We start from the raw sequence: 21,883 nt of genomic DNA on the forward strand, positions 1-21,883 counted from the left end.
GTGTTTGTCTATGTGGGGGTCCCACCCTGAGAAAAATGTTGACAGCGATGGCAACAGGTTGTCAGAATCCCTAACAAGTGTGATACCCTGTACTGTGGGGCACCCTGCTGCTAAGATACTGAACTTCAGGAAGTGTGACTGGCTAGAACCTTCACCCTTCAGCCAGTAGCTATACAGAGAAGAGCTAAGCTAAGTGGTGACAGTTTGAGAAAAACAGCAGCATTTAGATAGGGCAGATATTGCTTCAAAGCAGAATTCCAACTGGCTTGGGGGCGTTGTGTGAAGACATATAAATGCACCTGCTGTGTTATCCCAGCGCAACACTGGGCCTGTTTTAGGCATGCAAGCTCACAGCTCCTGGTATGATGCTGGACTCGCAGCTATCATGAGCAAACTTCCTGCTGCTGTACTTCTGCCCTTGTCAGGCTGCTGGTGTTGGGCAGTGAGGTTGCCTAGGGATATGAAGTACAGACTCTGTGCAGCATGTCAGATTGTCCCTGGCTTTACTCCTAATTGTGAAGTGGGTCCTTTCTTTTCAGAGGGACTGAGTGAAGGTCTTACGTGTTCTGAAAGATTAGAACAAATCTGACCTTATCGTGAGCTCGCACTTTGTGAAAAGCACTGCATTTATTACCTTTCTTTCCTTGTAGATGAGACAAATATTTGTGGCACATAGTTTGAGGGTATATCTATCAAGCCATGGAAGCAGGAGCTGAGGATGTTTGTCACATTGTGTCCCCAGTCAGGAGTAAACACTCAGTTTTTCTCCTTTTTAGTCAGCCTGGGACCTCAGCCCCCTGGGAAGAAAGAAGGCTTACCTCACTGAACCCAGCTCTGAGGAGTCCTCACAGAGAGGCCCAGGTGCTTGTCTTCTAGGTAATTCTAGGTTCTTCCAAGTTGACAACGTTAACCATATCCATCAGTAAACAAGACTGTTGTGTATTATCTGTGGAACTCTGTGCCCTCAGTGTATGGTTATTGATTTTTAAGTTGTGAGAAGCATTTTTACATAATGTCCTTATGTTGACACATTTTATGTAGCATTTGGGACAGAATTCTTTTGTTTTCAAGTAAGCAAAACCTAACTTTAGAGTGTAACAACAACACCCACAGTTAGCTAACGGAATACTGTGGGGGTACTGGTCAAGAGTCCTGATGTGTGGCCTGACTTTATATGTCATGGTGGTCACTCTTACTCAGCTCCTTAATGTGGGCCCCTGTAACACAGGAATAATAGGAATATCTATCAAATGAGTTTGAGAAACATTAACAAATGAATTTGCCTGAACTCTTGGATTATTAGCATTCTCTGGGACATTGCACAGTGCTTAGCTCCCTCCCAGCATCATCTTTTACTGTAAAAGCTCGAGTCACTTGAACCTGGTGGGCAGGTTCCGGTTCTTCATTGATAGACTACCGTCATGTTGGGGTAGACGATGGGTTAAACTTCCTCAGGACGCAAGCGTTTTCTCCCTACACAGCATATGAAACGGGCAGTGCCAACAACTTATAACCTATTTTTCTGGTCATCACGCCAACTGTGATGGTCTAAGGATAAAGAGGTCAGGGAACTTTTGAAAGCCTTTGCAATTAGACTTTGGATTTCCCATGTCTTCTCAAAAGGACTTTCCACAGGAAACTTCTCCATTCCTCAAAATATGAGCATAGCTAGGGAATGGTGCCACCCACAGTGCAAGCCCTGTCACCTCAACTAATAGAATCATGATAAGCTCCCACAGGCATCTCCAGAGGCCCATTGCCTGGGCGATTATAGAGTCTGTTGAGCTGTCATTTAGCACTAGCCATCACCTTGAGAAGTGCAAAGCAAGAAGGACAGGGACTGGTCAATCTCGGGAACTAGAACTAAGATGCCACAAGAGGAAAAGGAGACCACTTTTCACTTGCTCTCTCCACAGTGGAAACATGTTTTTAAATCTCTCTTAGAATTAGCCTACATGTTTTGAAAGCCATATACTACAAGAGCATAATGCAGTGACTTTGAGAATATCGACAGAACTGTTCGGCTATTGTTGAAGAGGTATCCACATTAGAGTTTCTTCAACAATCCCACACCTACTGAGACTTTTGCTCTGTGGATTTGTCTGCTCTAGGCCTTTTACACAAGAGAAACCGACTGAGGGTTTCCCTGTATGACCTGGTTTTCTCCTTGGCCTTCCTACATTTCCCCTGAAACAGTATAAGGCCGACACTCATTCCTCTTAGTAGCTGAGTCTATTGGGATGCATCTCTGTTCTTTACTAGTGCCACATTCATTCAACTACTGTCTGTGTGTCTGTCTGTTTGTTTATAGGCTTATAAATACCAAAGACTGGTCCTTGCATTACCATGGGAATTTTAGGATTGACTTAATAATTTCATGGGTATACATCAGGCATTTGGACAGACTGATTAGCATTGTCAGGTAAATCTAGGGTATACCTGTCTTAATAGTAAGTCTTTTGATCCATGAACATGAGCTATCTTTCCATTTAATTTATGTCTTTCATTCATTAAAACAACATTTTATGCATGGTAGTGGTGGTACATGTCTTTAATCTCAGCACCTAGGGAATCTTTGTGAGTTCATGACCAGCATGGTCGATGGAGCTAGTTCCAGGATAGCCAGGGCTACACCAAAAAACAAAACAAAACAACAACAAAACTGAAAACAATTTAACCCAATTTGTAGTTTTATTGTAAATATTCAAACCTCTTTTCTTTAGTTTATTCTTACTTATCCTTTACATTGGTAATTTGAACAGGATTTTACTTTACTTTATGGTTTTGATATATTTAGTTCTAATTTTCATAGTTTATTTCATGTACTATATCAAAAATATCATAAAGTGAATGACTTATAAATTATTCCTTAAACTTCTGGAGTATCAAAGCAGTGACATATTTGGTGTCCAGTAAACAACTATTTTCTTGTCTTCTCCTTTGTCTTCACTTGGAGTGAGGAATTAAGGAAACTTTTCTCAAGACACTTGCAGGGTTCCCCCTCCCCCTTCATGGCCTAACTGAAGCCCATCCCTCATGCCACCCTTACAGCTTGGAACATATGACCTGCTTGGAGAACATGACATCATGCTCTTTGGAGGATTCACAAATTCAGACCATAGAAGTTATGAATAGAAATATAGTTTGTTTTATTATACTGTGCTTTTTATCCTCCAAATTTGCTAAACTAATTTTTGAGTTTTAGTCTTAAAAATTCTCTATATACAAATGTGTCATCTGATAATAGAAATATTTTACTTGCCTTTAATCAGATATACTTTATTTGGTTTGCATGTACAGGGGTTGAATAGAGGAGAAGAGAGCAGGCACCCTTATTTGTGTGTGATTTGGGGGAAAACATTCATTGTTTATGATTGACAGTTGTGTAAGCTCTTGGACTTTCATATATAATTCTTCTCATATAGAGAGGTATCCTTTATTCAGTTTTTAACCCTTTGTACTGAGATGCTCATTTATCTATATGGTCTTCATATTATTGCTATGATGTACTACAGTAATTACATTTTGAAATGGAGAACTCACCTTACATCCCTGAAATAAATCCCATTTGGAAACAGTGTATAAGCATTTTTGTTTATTACTGGATTTGGTTGTTAGTATTTGTCTTAATTGTCCTTTATTATTCATAAGGGTTGTTTCAGTATGGTAAGAGTTAATTTAATATTCACGAGGGTTTTCTTACTATTCATAAGGGTTATTTGCCTGTACTTTGTTCTTTTCTAGTCCCGTCCCCATGTTTTAGTCTTGTGTAATACTGATCCATAGAGTAAATTAAAATATACTCCCTCTTCTCTAAAATTCTAGAAAAATTTGTGAAGGATTACTGTTACTTATTCACATTTTAGAGAAAAATTTTCACCAGGGAAGTGCACAAGGCTCATGCCTTGCATATAGACCAGCTTCTGGGTGTTTTGTCATTAGAGATTATTAAAATATGATTTAGGTATCTTTGCTTTGGATGAGTATTGAATATTACTCATATTATCTCTTCCTTTTGGAGTAAGTTTTAGTAGCTTCTGATCCTTAGAAGTTTCCTATCCCATCTCTGGCATCTATTGTTGACACATAGTGGCTCACATTATTCCTTTACAGTCCTTTGACTTTCAGTAAAGAAACTAGCGCTGTCTTCTCTTGCTTCCTTCCCTGGTTTTCAGTGGTTTTCTGGTTCTTTACTTATCTTCTTGAGCAGTCTAGCTAAAAAGCTTTTAATCATTTCCAGAGACTTGGGTTTGCCATTGCTCCCTATCCTGTCCTTTTGCTATTGGTGCTTCTTGTCTGATCCGGAGCTCATGTTTTAAGCACTTGGTCCTCAGCTACTGGAGCTATTGGCTGCCCGTGGAGAGTTTAGGATGTAGTGCTGGTCTCGTAGGTGTAAGCCACTAGGGTTTGGGACTTTGAAGGTGGCACCCACCCCACTCCAGTTCTGACCCAGCTCTCTGCTTCCTGATCAAGAAAACATGAAACCCCAGCTTCAAGCTTCCACTGTGCAGATGAAGGCTCTCTGCACTGCCTTCCCACCATGATAGACTGAAAAACTCTGAGCCCATGACCGGAAGTAAATGCTTGCTCCCTTAGGCTGTTTTTCCCAGGGTTCTGTCACTAAGAGAAAAGGTGAACTGTTATAAAGCTCCAAGGTGCTTTTCCTTTCCTTTATGTTTGGGTTTATTTCATCTCTCTCCCTCTCTCTCTCTCTCTCTCTCCCTCTCTCTCTCTCTCTCTGTCTGTGTGTGTGTGTGTGTGTGTGTGTGTGTGTGTGTGTGTGTGTGTGTGTGTGTGTGTTTGTGTGCGCACGCACGCGCGAGCGCGGGGTGTAGGGGTGATTTTGTTTCAACCATCACTCTTAGACAACTGGTTTGGGCTCCTGTTTAGTTCTGAGAGGGGAAGCAGTTGACTTTCACTTGTTACAAATGTCTCCCTAAGCCCCGCCCCTCCCGGATGACTTTACTCCTGCCAGTTTCATTTTCTTTTGTTCTGTTTCTAATTTGTCCTGTGATTTTTTTTTCTTCATATAAAGCAGAGCTTCACTTTGCTTTCATGCATTTACACATTTTCTTTTCTTTCTTTCTCTCTGTTCCAGGTTTCATTTTCATTTCCCCTCCATAAAAGATTCTAGCCCTGTGAAGCTCATGGAGCGCAGATGTGTTGTCTATCCTGGTCCCTGATTGCCTCTCGTGGAGAATGTGGGTTTTGCCATTACTCAGCAAGGCTTGTTGTCAGTTGTGCCTAGTTGTGTTGCAGTATGGTTTATAGCTTTGTAAGCCAGCTTCTAACTTTGTCCACTGTGAAGGGCAGCTCTAGCCATTGTTTTTGAGACTTCTTAACCTTGTGTCTGGTTTCGTGTTACACATTTTGCTCACCTCATGTTTGATAGCCTTTGTGATTGTTGGACATTCCTGACTTACTCGTCACTTAGAATTTCAAAATGTCTTTTTCAGTTCTCTATAATAAAATATTTCCTCATCCATCTATTTCTTCACGGCTAGAAAAGACTTCTGGTTGGTCACTGCTTGCAAAACACGCCATCTCCTGGCTTCAGCCTTCAGATTATTTTCATCTTTCAACCCAAAGCATATGTTTTAGATAACATTAAAAGGATCCTAAAACCTGTTTTTCCAATCTCTTGAGTGCACTATTTAATTTACGTAAATTTATTACAATTATTGATAAGTTAATAATTAAACTTTAAATCTTTTTTTTTTTTCTGTGCACCTGTCGTTTTTAATAACTCCATCCCTGGTTGCCTTGTCTGTTGTGTTGATCCTTCCAGGATATCTTTTTTATTCTTTTTTAACTTAGATTATTTTTTCCTTGTTATATATAATTAAAAAGTTAACTAAAAATCACATCATGTGTATTTATATTAACAACTTCAAAGGGAGATAAAAAATTTGCTTCTAAGAACTAACGTTAACTCTGCCTTCTTTGTAATGTTTCTGTCCAACAAATTACACCTTTGTACATGGAAACAATTTAAAATTACTTTAATTTATGTTTAGGACTGTTTTACTTGCCTGTATGCATGGGCATATGTGAGTGTTTGGTGCCTCTGCATGGCAGAAGAGAGTGTCAGATCCCCTTGGACTGAGTTAGGGATGGTTGTGAGCAGCCATGAAGGGGCCAGCACTTGAAACCAGGTCCTCTGGAAAATAATCAGTGCTCTTAACCACTGAGATTGATCTAGTTCCATATTTTAAAATATATTGAGTTTTGCTGCTCTTTAAAAAATATAGCAGAATGAGATTATTACAAACAGCATACATTCATACTGGCTTTCATAATATCTGTACACTCATCTTACCCATGTGGTTTTATGTCATTGAATTAAGCATAAAGCTCCCTTTTGTTGACCCTTCCAGGGTTTCTCACAGGGCAGGTTTTCCAGGAAGTCATCCTCTGTGCTTGTTTACTTGGGATAGGTCAAGGTATTTTGTTTTAGTTATAGATCAAACCCAGAGCCCTGTGCAATCTATGTAACTGCTCTGCTACTCCTGGACGCTATGTATTTGCTCTGCCATTCTTGCATGGTAGGTAGCTCTGCCACTGATCATCTTAAGCTGTGGGTCTCAACTCCACATGAGGCCATATAGCTAGATTAAGAGTCACAAAAGAACTGGTAACTGTAAAAAGTGTCAGAATGTACAAGGACCAATAGCTTAACAATTCAAAGTTTAGTGAATGCATAACTTTGACTATGGTCATGCCAATACTGGTCCATGTTTTGTCACATGCCTTCAGTATAGCCTTGCTTCTGAAGACACAATACACACACTGTGGGTTCACTGCACTATGTACACCATCATGCCACACAATGCCAACAGATGCTGCCTAGAACACCTGGCTCAGATTTGAGATCATTGTGTGTGATAAGAAGTGGTGTTTTTACTGCACATACAAGGTTTACTGCTCTTACAGAAACAATGACTTAATTACAGAAAACAAAGCCTTTTGATGCTTATCTGTCATTTCTCAGCCTGTGAGTAGCAAATTAAGATAGCATTGGACTATATTGTATTGGAATGGTAGATTTTTTTTTTTACAGTTTTTTGACTTGTGTTTCATCAAAATCTGCTAAATGAATTTTGGCTTTGGATTAGGACAGAATTTCCAACACGTTCTGAAATGGCCCTAAAATATGTCTACCATTTTCTACTACATATTCATGTGAAATGGTATTCTCAACATTAATTATAAATTCAAAATATCCATGAACTCTGGCAAATACTGAAGATGCCCCATCTTCTGTGGTATCAAATATTCAGTTAGGATTTAATTCTTTAGTTATAGATCAAAAATAAATGAGTTCAAACATCCTGCTAGTGTTCTAAATTGCTTTAATTTTTAATATATGGTAGCATTCCATGTGTGCCAAAGAATCAATTATAATATATTTATTTATGATTTATTATCAATAAAGATTTGATTTCTATACCATTATGCATCTTTATACCCCAATACACATACAAATCTTTTGGGGGAGAAAAGATATATGAGGATAAAAAATTTAAGAGATCCAAATCAAACCTTTAGGCATAGCCTTTATTTTTAACAAGAGTTCAGCTAGATCGAGAACTTGAGGCTGACCCCCAAGTCCTTGCCCAGGTGGCCTCCATAGAGTCAGCTGTGGTCACATGATATGCCCTCTAGTGAGCTGTTTTCATCCGTGTTTTCCTTTATCTTCGACTATCAAGTTGGTCCTGATGTGTCTGGGTACGGGACCCACTTGTATATATTCTGATTTTGCTTTGTTAATATTCTTTAACATAAAACTCAATTAAGAAAGTCTTCAGCTACTATTTTTTCTGACCTTTTCTTTTCTCTCCCCATCTCGATTGTCACTGAACACCAAAAGATAGACCTAGTGAAGTTCTATAGACTCATTTCCAAGGCCTGTTCCCTTTCCCTCTCTTGTTCCCTCCCTCCTTCCTTTCATCCCTTTCTTTTTCTTTCTTTCTGCTCCTCAGACTATTCTGACTTCTCCTGAGCCCCACTAAGGATTGTTTCATTTCACTGTCACTTCTTACCTCCAGAAACTATACTTGGCCATTTTATATGTCTATGTAATTTGTTTCTATAATGGCCTCATTACTTGGTAAATTGTCATTTTTATCATTTCTCTGAACATTTTTTACGCCAACCTTCTTTGATTTCTTTGAGAATATTATATTCAACTTAAATATATTGTTTACTATAAGAAATATTGAGTATGAGTCTGTTCAATCAAATACTTATAAAACGTGTTTATGAGAAGGAATTAAAGTATTTTAATCTCCCCTACATTGTAAAAATTTTATGCAAATGTTTTTAACACAGACACACACAGACACACACACACACACACACACACACACACACACACACACACACACAGAGAGATACCATGGTAAAATCTTTGTTTGCACAAAGGCCTTGCTACATTCTTCGATAACTAGCCAATAGAGCAAAGCCTGAGGTCAGACTCCAGCCAATTAGGAAAAAGACCAGGTTATCACCAGGTTAGAACAAAACCTAAGTGTGTATTTCCCATGTCTGTGTACCTCCTCCTTCCCTTTTGGTGAAGAGACACCTCTTGGTTAAGAGTAAAGTCTTGCCTTGTTTAGATGCTTCAATTAGAATGGCAGTCTTTTTCTTTCAACTCATTCCCCACACTACTCAATCTTGACTGTGAGCCTCCAGAGGAAAGTTTGTTGTTGGCTCTCCTTTCCTTCTTGATCACCATCACCATACTTTTCTTTTTTATCTCTGTTGATTTCTAAAGTATTTCATGATCACTCTGGTACAAATTCTCCCCTCCCTGAGACTTGCGTTCATTGGCTGGTTGTTGCAATGTTTTTGTTTGTTTGTTGCTCTGTTTTGTCTTCCTTGTTGCTACTTATTTGAGTGGTGATCCTATGAATTCTGAGTTCTCCACAACTTTTGTAACTTCCTGGGACTTATCATTTTTTCTGTTTTCAAAGCCAGGCTTCTGTATCAGCACAAACTACTGGTGTTCTAAGAACCATGGAAATAGCTTTAAATATAGTCAGAGTCTTCAACTCTTTGCCAGGGGCATCTATTTGAGGAGAGAGAAAGCCTGTTAACTTTGAGTCTTGATTAGTGAGCCCCAAGGTCATTCCATGGCTGGTTTCTTTCCCTTGCTTTGCCTTTCCTGAGCCAACTCACAGCCTCTTAAATCCCCGAGCCTAAGGTTTCCTAAGGTTCCCTAGGACTTCCAGGCTTTCCCTTGAAGCTCCTGGGGAGACTTCTGTTTAACATACAGAAATTACAGCCTTGGGCAGAGAGAAATTGGCTGCATTCACTGTTGTTTGTGCAGCACCTTGAAGGTAGGTCCCTCAGTACTCTGTTTAGAGAGCAGAGATTTGCCATTGGGCTGAAGGTTCCCAGAGATGAAGAAGCAAGCCAAACACATCGCATCTCTCTGTTACTTTCATCTGAGCAGCCTTGGCTACAGTTACTCTGCTGGGATAACGGGAGCCTGGAGCACCAAAGTTGAAGTTCATGGTCTTCACTGTCTCACCAAACCCATCATCCAATGGTTTCTTTGGGTTGATAGTTCTCATTTCATTCTGTGGCTTTGCAATCACCACAGTTCTGATGTAGCTCCTTCCCTCATTGTTTTTATGATTGATTGTCCTGTAAACTCATCGGCTATTTAGTTCTCCAGATTTTTATAGCTGTGGGTTGTAATTCCTGACATTTTCCCTGTTGTCTTTGAGGGTGTGATGATTCTACTTAGAGAAACCTTAACCCTCCTGCCTGCTGCATTCCTCCAATTTGAATCCTATGGCTTGGCATGTAATGTAACATGTAGTCTCCTGTTTTCCACAAGATATCAAACCATAGTCATTCACCTTCTCCCTGGTGGACCATAGTTCAGTACTTGTGTCCCCTCTCATGAACTCCTCCTAGTTCTGTAGCCTTAAGAGTCTCACCAAGAAACAGGTGGTTCCAGAGTGGCTAAGTTTGCTCAAGCTGTGTACACAGGTTGAGTGTTCAATATTCATGTACCACACAGACAGCATGTTTGTAGTTTACATTATCAAGAGAAGTTAGACCATTGTGGTACATTCAGTGGAGTGACTGACACACAAAAGGGTAAAATACTGTGTTGCTTCAGAACCCAAATGTTAAGGAATTATTTTGCAGAGATGAACAAGGAGTATTTGGTCATACCTGTGGGGCATTCTGAACAACCTTAGCCACCTAGATTCAGAGACACAGAATCCATTGAAGTGATTGGTATGCACCTAAGAACTGCCAGCCCATCTGGGTAAACAAGGCCTAAGAAATAATACCATTACTTTTGACGAATGCAATCAATTGGGTTTTAAGACAATAGAACCTCAAAAGAGTCAAAGGGGTTATCAGAAGCAGAACCCATCAAAGATACATAAAAAGGCGCTATAATCAAGGCCTCCCATGAGAGCCAACTCAATGGTGAGTGAAATACTGTTCCATTTGCATATCTTCTCTACTTCTCAAGGGATGCTTGGCAAATGTTGAGGAAGGAATGCAACTTTCCAGCCCTGTATTGAAACCCACATATCCACCAACAGGTGCCATCTAGAAGCCAGAGTGAAAAACTAAAATGTCCTACTTTGTGACCTGCCACTTGGGGAGGTTGTGGACATCTTTGGATGTGTGGCCTGTCTGAGAAGTGCACCACTATATGGGTAGGTTTGAGAGAGAAAGCCCGCTCAGCTAGAGCTCTCTACTTTCTGCCTCTGATGCAATACGAGCAGCCACACCAAGTTACAACATGCTAAGCCACTGCTCCCTGACTTGATGGACTGCAGCCTCTCAAATGAATCTTTAGTTGCTTCTATAAGTCATTTGGTTAAAATAACATAAAAGTACAGTACACCTCAGACTTCATGCTAAGCACCTTGGTTGGGGTCTCTTCATCTCATGCCTTCTTTTATTTTTCATTTGTTTGTCTGTTTACTTAACATCTGGATCACAGCCCCATTTCCTTACAGTCCTCCCTAACACAGTTCTCCTCCCACCCCCTCCCCTTCTCCTAAGAGAAAGGGGAGCCCCTCCCCCCCAGGTACCAACCCACCTTAGATCAAGTCACTGAAGGACTAAACAGATCCTCTCCCACTGAGGCCTGGCCAGGTAGCCCAAATAGGATCCACAGGTAGGCAACAGAGTTAGGGACAATCCCTGCTCCAATTGTTTCAGGACCTCCATATCTCCTTCCTTCTTACTTATGGGTCTCTGCCTTCTCCAGGTTTGTTCCCCATCATCCCTCTATGAGCCAGAAAAAGAGAAACTGACAGCATCAAGTCTATTCTCTAGGCCTTATACTTCAAAGTCATTATGAGGTCAAAGTTCAAGCCACCTCTTTCCTCTTTTAATTGTGGCTGATTCTACTTGGGTATCAGGGTGAAGTCTGCATTATACTGATCACTCCCCAAACAGAGCTCACTCTGTCTGTCTCTCTGTCTGTCTGTCTCCCCATGCCACGAGCCCACTGCCTTCTGACCTTCCCTAGAGTGCTGCCCTGTGGTTTAGGGCAGTAATCAGTCAGCAGTAGCAGCTTCCTCCACCTCTGATCCCTCGTGCCAACCTCATCAGGAAACATACAAATCTTGTGGCAATATGATGGACTCAGTGGATCAGTGAGGACAAACTCCTCTCACAGAGGTCTTTGTGGCAGTTCTACCAACTAGAAGCTCACACTACTGAATGCATTTGGGGGTATTGTCGTTATTGGGTATTGATCTAGAGCATCATTCATGCTGTACCACATGCTACCACTGAGCGACATTCCATAGCTGTATGCATTTGAAAGTCACGGAACTAGATTTCAGCTATATGCATTTTACATTAACAGGACTACTCTTCTTTTCAGACCTTTTAGAAATATGTATCAACTTTTGCACAACTAGAGTTTGTGATGTTTGGACAGATGTTTGCATTTCTATTTCCATGGCATAAGTCAGAAAGCTCTCAGAATAATCTCTCTTTTTTAATGTCTCCTGTTCCACCTGGTGTTTTTGTTAACACTACTAGTAAATTTTTTGACCAATCCTACATTCTATTAAAATTGACTCATACTTCCTAATGCAAAATTTATCATTTGAGTCTCTTTTGGCCTTCAAAACAATTCATTAAGAGTACAGATCAGAGACATTTATTGTGCCTGGGTATTTAAATAGATGCTGAGTGTGTTTTGTAAGAACAACCAAATAGACGCTTAAGAGATGAAACCTGTGCATACTCTGTGCCTGTTCCTTCAGCTTTATCTTCAAATAAGCATCCTTACTTGTTTTTCTTTTTCTTAATTTATCTCTACATTGATAAATTAGTATAACTGACGTTTAGCTGTTTTAACATGTTCTAGGTTTGGGAGTGTTTTCCCAGGACCCGCCCAATACCCGATGCCCTGGCCGGCTTTATGTCAACTTGACAAATGTTAGAGCCAATTGGAAAGAAGGACTCTGTGTTTCCTTAATTAGTGATGGATTTGGAAAGGCCCAAAGAACTGTGGGTGGTACAATCTCTGTGCAGGTCTTGGGGGATAAAAGAGAGTCAATGAACAAGCAATGGAGAGCAGGCCAGTAAGCAGCTCTTTCCACAGCCTCTGCTTCCATGTTCCTACTCTAAGTTCCTGCCCTGATTGTCTTGGATGACTAAGGAGCAGCTGTGAGATCAAATAAACTCAATCCTCCCCAAGTTGCTTTTGGTAATGATGTTTTTCCATAGCAATAAAGATCCTAACTAAGACCAACATTGGTACCAGAGGTAGGATATTTCTGTGATAAACCCAGCCACGTGTTTTTGGGAGGATTTGGGTAACATTTGAACTTTGGACTCGAAAAGCCATAGAGTGTTCAGAGCTTAATGACCTTTTGTGGGAACTTAGAAGATAATTCTAAGAGCAATGCAGGTGATGAGAACTTGCCTTATCAGATTCAGAGATAAAATTGGAGGCTCCTTAAAAGTTATAATGGGGTTGTCTGATATTCTGAATTAAGAACCACTAGTGTAAAACCTTGGCTTTGATGAGTCAATTGATATTGGTCATCTGGGGTTGGAGAATTAGCTGTGGTTAAAAAAGAGACAAATATCACTCAGGCGAAATCTTCAGAAAAGTATTTCCTCAGAGTCAATGCACAGAAGCTGTGGTGAAGAGGTGGCTAAGGTTATACCTCCCTCCTGGTGACAGCTGAGCTTGGCAATGTGTAATCAACCTAGTGGTACAGGTTAGGAAAGGATGAAGGAGGCAGGGAGAGCAGCTAAGGCTTGGCACTGTGCTCCACGGCTGGAGTTTCCGAAGAGAGACCATGGTGATAGTGAAGCCTTGGTTGAAAGAGAAGCCACAGGATTGAAGGGGTCATTTTGAGAAAGTGAGGCTTGGCACCATGTGGCAGCCTCAAAATCCCTGAGTGGAGCCCATGAGAGGCTACTAGTGAGGGTGAAGTTTCTGCGGAGAGCTAGCATTTTGGAAATGTTGGTAGCATGATAGGACCACAAAGCATCAGGTATGAAGTTGGCCTGAGCCTTTGAGACAAGCTACATGGCAGAGCTTTAGAAGTATCACTAGACAGGCCCTTTGAAGCCTGGAAGGGTGTGAGTGGGTCCCAGATGTAAAATAGTGAACTACTTACACTGTTGAATCTAGGTTTTGCATTGATTTTACTTGATTGTGTCTGCTTCCTGAGTCTTCCTTCTTGAAGTAAAAAAGTATTTAACTTGTTTTTTTAATTTGCAGGCCCCCACAGTTCTGAGACCCTGGAACTTTAGAGAGATTGGATATTTTAGAGAGACTTTGAACTTTGACGGAGAGTCTGGATGGTTTTAAAAAGACTAAACTTTTAAAGACTTTACAATTTCAAAGTCTGAGAGGCTTTCAAAGTTATACTATGTTCATATTCTGATATTAATATGAGATCTTGGGGGTGAACAAAAAAGGAAAGGTTATTGTTTAATAGTGTCATATCAGTGCGTAATGCTGACAAGGAATTAATTGTCCTGGATATTTTTATGTCAACTTGACACAAGCTAGAGTCATTTGGGAACAAGGACTCTCAATTGAGAAAAATGACTTTATAATTTTGCCTATCAGCAACTCTGTAGGGCATTTTCTTAATTAGTGATTGATATAGGAAGACCTAGCCAATTGTTACTGGTAGCATCCCTAGAAAGGTGCCCCTGTGGTATAAAAGAAAGCAGGCTGAGCAAGCCAATAAGCAGCACTCCCCCATGGTCACTGTATTAGCTCCTATCTCCAGATTCCTGCCCTAACTTTCCTGAATGATGGACAGTAAACTGTAAAGTAAAATAAGCCCATTTATCCCTAAGTTGCCTTAAGTTATGAAGTGTTTGAAATGTTGGACTTATGTCTGTAGAAGCACAGCCCATGGTTCTTGCTCTACAGGAGAAGAATGAAGTTGGACTTAAACCAGGAGAATTGGTAGAGGGATGAGAGCCAGGTAGACTTGTAAATATCTCTGTCTTCAGTAGAAAGCTCAAGTTTCTGGGCTCAGAGTTTAAGAGCACTTGCTCTTGCGCAATCACAGACTGCTCCTAGTGACCACTGAGTAGCTCCCCTTCCTGTTTGAGGAAGAATCCAAAAATATTAGAAGCAAGAAGATTCTAATAGTCCTGGACATGGAGTGTAAGGAAAGCTTCGAATTGAGCTTCGGATGTCTGGGATGTTGTTGTTGTTGTTGTTGTTGCTGCTGCTGCTGCTGCTGCTGCTGCTGTTGCTGTTGCTGTTGCTGTTGCTGTTGTTGTTTTTCTTTTTTCTTTTTACCAATTTTGACTTTGTGACTTACATTCCTAATGTATTTAGGTGGCAAGACAAGATATCCTAATATTTAAAAATATTTTGAAAACATTATCCTCCAAGATCCTTTCCTTAGGAAGCTATGGAGTTATTTCCCACAAAAAGGAAACAAAACAGACAGAGGCAAGCTGGGAGGTAGCAATCACAGACTATACTACCCAGAGCATGGATCCTGGTATTGTCTAGACATGTACCCAGTATAGCACTGGCCAAGGATCAAGGAGCAGAAAGGACTCTTGTGGTAGCTTCCAGATGGATGTATACAGTCTCTGCTTGTTATACAAGGTGGTAGATTAATTCTGAAAGTTCATGGGTGAATTCACCCTGAGGACACAGTAAGGCAGGTGAGTTACTGACTGTGGAAGGAAACAGATACAGGTGAGAAGCATGGTCTATTGCAAGCATGGCTCACCAACCAGCAGTGTCCTCTCTATTAGTACTCTGGGGTGTTCCCTAGCATCTACACGTTGTCCAATAGGGCTGTGCAAGGCATGGGTTGATAGGTATGCTCAGAAGGTGCACTCTCCATTCTCTAGAGTAGAAACTAATAGTAGGTACAGCATCCTTAGACATCCATAGAGCCACATTCATTTGTTCAGGAATTTGGGGATAGGAATGGCTAGCACACTTGAAAGTCTTTCCCTCTGGGACCTGAAAACAATGAAAATATATATTATATTGTCTAAAATCAGTGTTCTGTTATTCATTGCAATGGGCTATCAGAAGTCATAGTTTGTGCATCTGGTGCTAGACTCTTTCAAGTTTGGGGACTCATAGGAGTGTGTCCTGGGTCCCAGGCAGGGTAAGTCCATCAGGTGAGCAGAAGGAAGAAAAAGAATACAGCTCGTGCTTTCTCTCTCGGGTGAGAGTCTGTGGAGGGCTGCAGCCTCCCTCCGGGCTCATCCATCTGTGAATAATCGTGTTTGGCAGCTGATACATGCTGGCTCCTCAGGAGCAGAGCGCGCCAGCAGGAGCGCTGAGTTCCTGGCTTGGGTTGTTGCAAGAGGTGGTTTCCTGACTGTTGCCATGCTAACAAAGGTGCTAAAATAGCTGTTTCAAAGACACTTAAAACTGAATAGCCTAGATATGTCTCCCACTCAAACAGTCTTCTATTGGAGTGGTGGCTCGCGTGTGGCTGTGACTTTCCACGGAGACCACCCCGCAGTGCTCATGCAGCCACTTAATGGGCTGTCCCTCCGCCAGGGAACTCCATAGTCAGTCTACAGTTCTGATGTTTCTTTATCACATAACACATACCCTGATCCTGTTTAAGCCACAGATTTACAAACCACACTGCCAAATGTACAAATAGCCAGGAGCCAATTTAACCCAGAATTATCTGCCCCATCTCTCTGAATTTCAGTCATATGCTCAGTGTGGCTGTTAGCAGATACGCTCTGTGTGCACGTGCGTGTGAGCACCCACGCTCATGCGTATGCAGGTGCACATTCACTTGCCTGTGCGTGCATGTGAAAGCCAGAGAACAACCTCAGAGACCATCCTTCTTGGCTTCTTCTTCTTTTTTTTTTTTTTTTTTTTTTTTTTTTTTTTGTAGCAGGGTTTCTACAGACCTAAGAAGTGCAGATTTTTCTAGTCTGGATATGGAACAAACCTCAGAGACCATCTTGTCTCTGGCTCCCATACCCAGCTTTCCAGCATTTCTTTTAACATGGATTTATTGAGAGGGGTCAATCATTGGTCCTCACTTGCATAGCAAGCATCTTACGCACTGAACCATCTCTATAGTCTCTTTGGTTGGTTTTATACTAAAGGGTACAATAGGATGAAATATACATTGCAGACCAACTGTCTGCTGTACACCAAGCTCAAAGACTAAGAAAAAAATCCCAGTTACATTATACGTGATAAAGGGCTTGCAAATGTCAGCCTGGGGAAGAATTTTCTTCACTAACCCATCCTTTGGAGAAAAGATTTAAAGGGGGCAAAAGAAAGGACTATGAGAAGGAAGAGGGGAAGAAAGAATAGGAGGAAGGAAATAAACAAAGCTCCCTTTCTTTAGCCCCTGCAGCAAACATTTTAGATGAGTTGTCTATTTTCAGTATAAGATATATTACCAAGTTTGTAAACCTCAGTATAGAACAAGCCTAAAGAACAAAATACACAGTAATCAATACTTTTCTATGTTGGGACAAATAATGCTTATTGACCACATAGCTGATTTCAAGTAAATTAAGCAGCACACACTCTTGTTAAGAAGGGACAGCAATTCTTTCTTATCATTTCATGACTATTAATAAAAATTAAGGTTTAAGTAATCTTAACCATTAATAACTCACTGGCCTAAAACTATATTTTTCCATACTGCTTTGCCATATGTAGTGTGGAGGAGTTTGTAACAGTGAATAAGACACCTCAAAAATCCAGTGTGTAGACCCACATTTCTCAAGAAATCTCCTCCACTCCCTTCCAGCAACCATTAATCACTAACTGCCTATATATCAATGGGCTCAATCCTACACAGGTCGCATTAGGGTAGTCACGGCTGCTGAGAGTTCAAGATGGCAGCAACCATGGCATGCCTAGATGACAGCATTTCTCCATGGCTTCTGCTCTGATGTCTTTTGCTCAGGATGAGAATCAGTGATGCCAGGGACAGAACAGTGTCCTCTCTGCTGAGCAACAGTCTTGACTCAGGGTAGCAAAGTCTGATAAATCCTGTAAGAGTCTGTGGACCTACAGATCTTCTGAAGGAGAGAATGACGACTGCAATCACAAGGCAGGGTGGCTGCCATCCTCCCTGAGATTCCCAGAATCCTCCCTGAGATACCCAGCATCCTCCCTGCAGCACTCAGCATGGCCCCACTATCCCTGAGCACATACAAGCCACGATTCCATTTTCTGTGATTTCAGTATGAGTTCTCTGGCTTTGCTCCTTCTCTGTATCAGCACTTTGACCCTTCTTGGTTACCTTCATGTGCTGAAGGTCCCATATGGGCATCCATAAAGAGCAGTAAATACAAGGTCCCTGCACTCTTGACCACTTGGCCTTAACTCTGTAGGTGTTTCTGAAAAGAAAAGGAATGACCTACCCTCCCTACAGAGGACAGTTGAGCCCACATAGTAACAAGATATTTGAAATAATTTTGCAAAATGCAAAGTATATTGTTAATGTGATTAATCCTTAGTGTTAGAATAGAAGTTGTGTGTATGTGTACATGTGTGCATTTTAAGTTTATAGGGGGGTTGTACACATGTGGGCATGTGGAGGCCAGAGGTCACCTCCAGCATTACCCAGGATGCTGTCCACTTTGTGTGTTGAGACAGCCTGGAACTCTGAGATTGAGTGAACCTCAAGTTGATGTTCTGTTTCTACTTCCTGAGCCTGAGCCATGAGGGGTAGGTTTATGATATGGAGTCTGGGGTCAGTCCCAGGTCTTTGCACTTGCAAAGCAAGCATTTTACTGACTGAGCTATCTCCCCACCCCAGGGGGAAAAGTATTCACTCTTCCTAACAAACCAGGAATGAGTGGGCTGAGTGCCTCCTGGGAGCCATGATACCCTGTTGTAATCAGCAGTAAGTTGGGCAGCAGGTTCTAACATGATACAGAGAAAAATGAAATGCAAAACCGCAGTCACAGAAGCTCAGAAGAGAATTTGATGAAATGGAATTCATCAAAAGTACAACTTTTCCTCAACGAAGAGCCCTGATAAGATGCAGAAAGGAGACGCAAAGGACTGGTACAACATTTGAAAATCTTGGTACTGAACCACGACTAAGTGTAACACACAGCCAGCTTTTGAAAAGCAATAGTTAAAAAAAACTTGGTAAGAAAATGGACAAAGGCAGGGACCCATATGTCACTTAACATGACAGACCGTGCAATGGTCAGTCCCAGAATCTATAAGGAAAGGGTGGGCTTAACCCAAGCGGGCACCACACCACACTTGGCAGAACCAGAGAGACACAGTGACGGTGTGTGACTTGTCACAGCATCGCTGGGAAAACCTTTTAATAGTTCCTTTAGAATATCAGACTGATAGTACCTATGGAGCCCACTATGGACCTGGAATATCCCCAAAAACCAGAAGCATATTCACCCACAAACTTACATGCAAATGTCTGCAGCAGCTCTGTTTTGGAGAACCCCAGATGAGAATTACCCAGAAGTCCTTCAGAGAATGAAGGACTTGGGACAATATGTCAAGCAATGCTATTCAACCACGGAGTAGAACAAACTGTCAATGAACAAAGCAACCTGGGGAGTCTCCAGAGGAAAATGCTAATTAAGAAAAGCTACTTTTAAGGTCCTGTAGTGTAAGACTCCATTTAAATCATTCTTGGCATAACAAAATACAGGATGGGTATCATTCCAGTGGCTGGGGTGGGGTGGGGGTGGGGAACAGAGGTGACAGAAGCTCAGAGGAAGGCTTGCCATAAAAAAGTAGCCCGGTGTCCTTGAGTGACCAGTGTTCCACATTGCTGAAAATGGCAGTGGATGTTCCGTCTACACATGACATATTGCTATAAAACTGTATACACAGGGTTAGCCAATGTCTGTCATCTTTCCACGTCTGTAACAAAATCCTCAGAACCAGTAACTTAAAAGGGAAAAGGTGATTTTTTTTTTTTGACTCCCAGATTTAGGCTCACTTCAAGCCCAGGCAGAGGATTGCTTCAAGGCTTCGGTGGGTGTCAGATGAAATGGAGAGGAGCAAGAGGCAGAGCAAGTTCTGTCAATAGGAGCCTGGGTAGCTTGGCTCCCTTCAAGGTCACCAGGATCTAAGGATGTTTCACCAGGACACAGCTTCCAAAGTCTATAGCATCTCCTAATAGGGGCACACTGCATATAATACTTAACAACAACAACAACAACAACAACAACAACAACAACACACACACACACACACACACACACACACACACACACACTGGCGAATTCTCAGAAGCCAAACTACGGCACATACAGAAACATACACACATACATACAGAACTTCATACTCTAAGGAAAGGGAAGATGACCCAGTGCTACTCTGGGTAGATGATACCCTGTAGTTTTGCAAGCTGCAAGGGATGCAGAGGAAAGGGCAAGTGAGATCCCTGTGGCATCCCTTCTAACTGCATCCGAATCTCTTCTGTGCTCAGATTCTCTTCTGGGAAATAAGGGAACAGAACAAGGGAAAGAGTGGGGACAGTCTGCTATGTTGCATCTTCTGCTCCCTGCTAAGCACTCCACTTAGAGCTCATCCCAGGATCCATCAGAAGTGAGCACACAGCATATGGGGCAACCAGACACTCTTCACACACTCTCTTCACTAATACCAAGCAACTGGGCAAAGGTGGGGTTTTAATGATTCTGTCAACTTTCCTGTGAATTTCTACAGTGTTGTATATTAATCAAAGCATGGTGTGTAGGTATGTGTATTCTAATATGCAGACACACACACACACATACACACACACACACACACACACACACACACACACACACACACACACAAGCATCAAGAGCCCTGGTGGGATGGGGGATGTTGGTAGCCTATAATCCATTTGTTACGGGATGCTGTCCTCTAAGCAAATGAGCCTCCATCTTCATCAGATCAGTTGTGCCAACTTGCAGGCTCTCATCACCATCTGTCTCATTGACTGTTGACATCTCTCATTAGAAGGAGGGGCTGGGGAGAGTCATTGAGCCTTCACTTAATCTTCCAACCCCTCCTCCCAGCCATTTGTATGCAACTCTGCCCTCATTCCACATGGCCTTGCATCTCTGGAGGTGCTTTCTGGGGCAGCTCATCTGACGGGATGATGCCATCTGAGAGGCAATGGGGAAGCCTCTGGTGGATAAAGACTTTCCACTGTAGCTTCTTTGGGGGTCACCCACACTCCACACGTTCTGTGAGTAAGCCCAATAAAACTCATTGGCCCTTGTGCAGGTTAGTTATTGTCAACTTTGCACAGTTAGGGTCATCTGGGAAGGAAACCTCAATGGAGAAAAACGCTTTCAACAGATTGGCATACGCTGAGTCGGTGAGGCATTTCCCTGATTGTTAGTTGATGTGTCAGGGGCCAGGCCACTATGGATGGTGCCGCCCCGAGGCAGGTAGTCCTGGGTTGTATAAGAAATCAAGGTGGATAAGCCACAGAGAGTAAGCCAGTAAGTATCAGTCCTTCATGGCTTCTGTTTTAGTTCTTGATGTCAAGTTCCTGTCTTGGCTTCCACTTATTACAGACGATAAAGTGTAAGATGACATAAACCCTATCCTTCCATGTTGCTTTTGGTCATGGTGTTCATCAGCAATAGAAAGGAAACTGGGACAGTTGCCTAGGAAAAACTTTGGTGGACTGGCATGTTGGCTTAAAACTAAGGGCTGTTTATGTCTCCCCAAGGAAGGAATTCTCATGTCATTGCTCAGTGGCTTTTCCGTCTATGTCTCAGAACTAAGCCCATGAAGATTTGGGTTAGAAAAAGGTTTATAGCTGGGCGGTGGTGGCGCACACCTATAATCCCAGCACTCGGGAGGCAGAGGCAGGCAGATTTCTGAGTTCGAGGCCAGCCTGGTCTACAAAGTGAGTTCCAGGACAGTCAGGGCTATACAGAGAAACCCTGTCTTGAAACAAAACAAAACAAAACAAAACAAAACAAAACAAAACAAAACAAAACAAAACAAAACAAAACAACAAGGAAGAAAGGAAGGAAGGAAGGGAGGGAGGGAGGGAGGGAGGGAGAGAGAGGGGGGAGAGAAAGAAAGAAAGAAAGAAAGAAAGAAAGAAAGAAAGAAAGAAAGAAAGAAAGAAAGAAAGAAAGAAAGAAAGAAAGAAAGAAAGAAAGAAAGAAAGAAAGAAAAAAGAAAGAAAGAAAAGGGTTTACAGACAGGGCCTTTGTCCTGACCACCACACTAACCTCCTTCTCTTCATGACTCTCCTGCTTAGGAGCGTATTCCTCCAGGTCTGTGTGCTCAGAGACCATGAAAGGGTTTAGTTGTGGGTCACTTGGAAATGGTAGGCAACAGTATGGGATAGCCCCCCCCCAAAGAGTTAGAAATTACTGCCAAGCCCCTCCTGGCAAACGAAGGGTCAGTTTGGGGCTCCAAATATGCTTTTCATTT

The 21,883-nt window shown here is 41.8% G+C and overlaps 1 protein-coding gene across 51 annotated transcripts in view; it reads left to right on the forward strand.

The window, feature by feature from the left end:
• Positions 1–21,883, forward strand: part of Myt1l (myelin transcription factor 1-like) — a 395,627-nt gene that overhangs the window by 180,469 nt on the left and 193,275 nt on the right. For 7 of the 51 annotated variants that reach the window (XM_030246574.1, XM_030246584.1, XM_030246580.1 and 4 more), the window contains exon 4: positions 777–876. The exons of 41 other annotated variants lie outside the window; for them this stretch is intronic. The gene's annotated coding sequence lies outside the window, so the exon portion shown is untranslated. The remainder of the gene's footprint in view (positions 1–776; positions 877–21,883) is intronic. 3 more of the 51 variants (XM_011243821.3, XM_030246579.1, XM_030246577.1) reach the window with 1 other exon arrangement.

The sequence above is a fragment of the Mus musculus genome, chromosome 12, assembly GCF_000001635.26.
Source record: "Mus musculus strain C57BL/6J chromosome 12, GRCm38.p6 C57BL/6J".
Taxonomy (NCBI): Eukaryota; Metazoa; Chordata; class Mammalia; order Rodentia; family Muridae; genus Mus; species Mus musculus.